The following is a 4,541-nucleotide window of genomic DNA, read 5'->3' as shown; positions in this document are numbered from 1 at the left end:
ATAAAACCTAGCTGCAAATTAGGAATGCCTACAAATGTAGTAATTTCTACCTAAGAGGCTTTGTGTCCAAACATGTCATTTGAGACTCAAGCAGACAAAGGAGAATGCCCTTGGAAACAGGGCTGCCATTCAGCCCGGCAGCCCGAGGGCATTGGATTTCCTCACTGGGCTCAATAACATTTTCAGCCACATTAGGCACCAGCTTCAGACCTGGTGGGAAGCAAATTTAAGTGTCTCTTTTAGTGAAAAACAAAGAGAATGCTGTATTTCACAAAAGAAAGAAATTCGATCACTCTTTGGATTGGCAGACCTGGAGTCTTAATGAATAAATTTGACAGTAGCTTGTGCTTCCAGAAGTTGATTCATTTTATTATTTTAAACTATGGGATGCTTCATGAGTTTGTGTGTCATCCTTGCAAAGGGGCCGTGCGAATTGTATTGTTCCAATTTTAGTACGTGTGCTGCCAAAGCAAGCACAAAAGTTGATTCTGAAAGACATTTTTGGGCTCAGGAAACTTAACCCAAAGGGATGAAATGCCCCAGATCTTCTACTGAGCACAAATTCTTCAACAGCCTAGGAAAATGTTTATTCTACTCACATTTATCTTTGTATTCCTGGGGATGAATAAATGAATGAATGAATGGTCAGTCCTATAAACAGAGGCAGTCCAGTGGTGCAGATAGAGTACTAGATGATTCAACTCACAATTCATTCATACATTCAAGCATATAGTTAATTTGAAGACATAAACTGATTGCTGCCATATGCCAGGGATTTGACATACAGAGTTAGCAAGAGAGATCTGTGGCGAGACACAGAAATGGGGCATCTGGGGTGGGGAGTGGAGGTTCTCACGCCTATAGGTAGAGAAGCAGAAAGTCTTTGGGAGAGGCAGAGAGGAGAAGGAAGGGAGCTGTGAGTGCAGGGAGGGTATGCAACAATGGGCAAAGACACAGGATCCAAGAGCAGGGAGGCCTCTGGTCCAACAAGCAAAATATAAATGAAAAGACTAAGAAACCAAGGATTGAAGGGTGAACGGAAAAGATTTACTATCAAGCAAAGGACCCTAGACCAGTCTAGAGTCTAGGCTCTAGGGGATGAGTTTCAGGAAGGAGAATTGATATCTTTTAAAGCTGAAGGATCATGAATAATCTCTGTCCCAATTTAGGAGAGCAAAGTCTCTGAGTGTGGCTGAGGGGCTAGTGCATTAGATAGCCCTTGGACTTGCCAGAGAGAATCAGCTGTGGGTGTTGGTATCTCTCAGCTCCCTCCACTGTGTACATGAGGTGCCCAGCTGGGATCATGGCATCCAGTTAGGTCTACACAGTTGTCAGCAGGCCAGGGGCCAGGTCAGGATTTATCATGGCAAGGACAGTAGACAGAAATTGCCTGGGGAGATCCTCCGACCCCAATAATTCTTGCTCTTGCATGTATTCCGAGACACTTGTGGTAGAAAAAATCCTAAAATGACCCCATTCATGAGATTTCCTGTTCTCATCCCATGGTCTAGGAATACCCTGATTATGTTCCATTACCTGACCAAAAGTGATTTTGCAGATGTCGTGAAGGTCACTAATCAATCGATTCAGAGTTAATCAAAGGGGGATTATCTGGGGGGCCTAATCTAATCACAAATCCGTTAAAGCAGAGAGTTTTATCCAGTTGATGGCAAAAAGGGAGGCCAGAGAGATTGAAAGCATGAGAAGAATTTGATGCACCTTAAAGATGGAGGAGGTCACAGGTAAGGACCAAAGAGTAGCCTCTAGGAGCTGAGAGTGACCCCTGGCTGACAGCCCACAAGGTAGCAGGGACCTCAGTCTCACAGCTGCACAGAACTGAAGTTTGCCAACAAGCTGAATGAACTTGGAGCAGCTTCTTCCCGAGAGTCCAGCCTAGCCAATATCTTGGTGTTAGTCATGTGATACCAGCGCAGAGAACCCAGATGGGCCTGCCCACACTTTTGACCTACAAAACTGTGAGTTTTTAAATAAGTGCTGGTTTCAACACCTATCTGGTGTTTGTGGTAATTTGTTTATTGTTTTTAGAGAAGGGGTCTCCCTATGTTACCCAGGCTGGAGGGCAGTGGCTATTCCCAGGCACAATCCCACTCCTGATCAGCACGGGAGTTCTGACCTGCTCTTTTCTGGCCTGGGCCGATTCACCCCTTCTTAGGCAACCTAGAGGTCCCTCACTTCCAAGAGGTCACCACATTGATGCCAAATTTAGCACAGATACCTGATCGGCATAGTGCAGACGGCCCAGAACTCCTGGGCTCAAGCCATCCTCTGGCTTCAGCCTCTGAGTAGCTGGGGCTACAGGTGCACACCACCATGCCCCTCAGTGATGATTTGTCATGCAGCAATGGAAAATTAACACAACCTTCTGTGAGTCCGACATTGGGCTGGATGGAATGGAGACATTGCTGCAGCTTTAATCTTGTGAGGCCAACCAATGTAGGCTGGCACAGAGAAACGCAGGATGAAAGGCCAGATGAGCGGGGCATGGGAATCACTGACAAATCACTTCAGAGATGTTCTGAGAAGAGACAGGGGGCAGCCAGGTGCAGTGGCTCATGCCTGTAATCCCAGCACTTTGGGAGCCCGAAGTGGGCAGATCACCTGAAGTCAGAAGTTTGAGACTAGCCTGGCTAACATGGTGAAACCTCATCTGTATGAAGAATACAAAAATCAGCCAGGCATGGTGTGTGCCTGTAATCCCAGCTACTCGGGAGGCTGAGGAAGAAGAATCACTTGAACCCAGGAGGCAGAGGTTGCAGTGAGCCGAGATCACTCCAGCCTGGGCGACAGAGCGAGACTTGGTCTCAAAAAAAAAAAAAAAAGAAAGAAAGAAAAAAAAGAGCGAGAGAGAGCAATGGGATATGGTGATGAGGATGGTGTCAGGGATGAGCTTGGTGACTCCAATGATAACATAAACCCCAACATTTAGGTGGTCCTGGATCCCCAAAGATGCTCTATGGAGAGATGGGTACACATAGAGGAGCAAGTTCTTGCTTTTGTTTTTGCATAAAAATCAATGGGAAAAATAAAAAATCAAGAAGCAAAGGTAGGGCGTGGTGGCTCATGCTTGTAATCTCAGTACTTTGGGAGGCCAAGGTGGGTGGATCACAAGGCCAAGAGCTGGAGACCAGCCTGGCCAATATGCTGAAACCCTGTCTCTACTAAAAAGACAAAAATCAGCCAGGGAGCCTGTAGTCCTAGCTACTCAGGAGGCTGAGGCAGGAGAATTGCTTGAACCTGGAAGGCATAGGTTGCAGTGAGCTGAGATTGTTCCAGTGCACTCCAGCCTGGCGCCTGGTGACAAAGTGAGACTCTGTCTCAAAAATAAACAAATAAATAGGCTGGGCACGGTGGCTCATGCCTGTAATCCCAGCACTTTGGGATGCCGAGGCGGGTGAATCACGAGGTCAAGAGTTTGAGATCAGCCTGGCCAACATGGTGAAACCCCATCTCTACTAAAAATGCAAAAATTAGCTGGGCTTGGTGGCGCATGCCTGTAATCCCAGCTACTCGGGAGGCCAAGGCAGAAGAATCACTTGAACCTGGGACAAGGAGATTGCAGTGAGTCGAGATCTTGCCACTGCACTCTGGCCTGGCGACAGAGTGAGACTCCATCTCAAAATAAATAAATAAATAAATAAATAAATAAATAAATGGAATGTTTAGGAACCCTGGGGAGATTAAGCTGTCAGCCAGCTGAGGCAGACACTCTTTTTTTTTTTTTTCTTTTTCCAGTGGAATTTTACTTACTCTGTTGCTCAGGCTGGAGTGCAGTGGCATGATCTTGACTCAATGAAACCTCTGCCTCCTGGGTTCAAGCGATTCTCCTGTCTCAGCCTCCCAAGCAGCTGGGATTACAGGCACCTGCCGCCATGCTAATTTTCGTATTTTTAGTAGAGATGGGTTTTCACCATGTTGGCCAAGTTGGTCTTGAACTCCTGATCTCAGGTGATCCACCCGCCTCAGCCTCCCAAAGTGCTGGGATTACAGGCGTGAACCACTGCGCCTGGCCGACGCTCTCTAGAAAATAGATTAATTTCTTCTTTTTATCTCTGCAGACACTTCCCCAGGACCCCTAAAGGATGAGGATGTCAGCAAAGAAAATATTCCTACTACCCACTTCTCGCTCTCTGAAGGGTGAGAGGTGGGGAGGGGTTGCAGGGAGGTTGGGCAGTGGCAGATGGGCAGAGGGAAAAGCAGCACTGCTCACTGGACTATGGCCTGAGAGGCCCCCAGAAACATTGCTCAGAAGGGGGCCATCTGCATCGTCAATTAGCATCCCAAGGACCTTGATAAATGGGTGGCAAAAACATCCATTCCCCTTAAGGTTGCTATCTATTTTTTTTTTCTGTCACCCAGACTGGAGTGTAATGATGTGATCATAGCCCACTGCAGCCTCACCCTCCCAAGCTCAAAGAAAAAAAATTATAGAGACAGGGTCACACTACATTGCTCAGGCTGGTCTTGAACTCCTGGTTTTTTTCTTTTTTTTTGAGACGGAGTTTCGCTCTTGTTACCCAGGC

General features: G+C 46.8%; 1 pseudogene; it reads right to left on the bottom strand.

Moving 5' to 3' along the window:
• Positions 1 to 376: 376 nt before the first annotated feature.
• LOC119471307 lies at positions 377 to 477 on the bottom strand (annotated as a pseudogene).
• Between the last annotated feature and the right edge of the window lie 4,064 nt (positions 478 to 4,541).

This window comes from Cebus imitator, unplaced genomic scaffold (genome assembly GCF_001604975.1).
Source record: "Cebus imitator isolate Cc_AM_T3 unplaced genomic scaffold, Cebus_imitator-1.0 Scaffold55, whole genome shotgun sequence".
NCBI classification, from domain to species: Eukaryota; Metazoa; Chordata; class Mammalia; order Primates; family Cebidae; genus Cebus; species Cebus imitator.
This window is presented reverse-complemented; position numbering and strand designations above follow the sequence as displayed.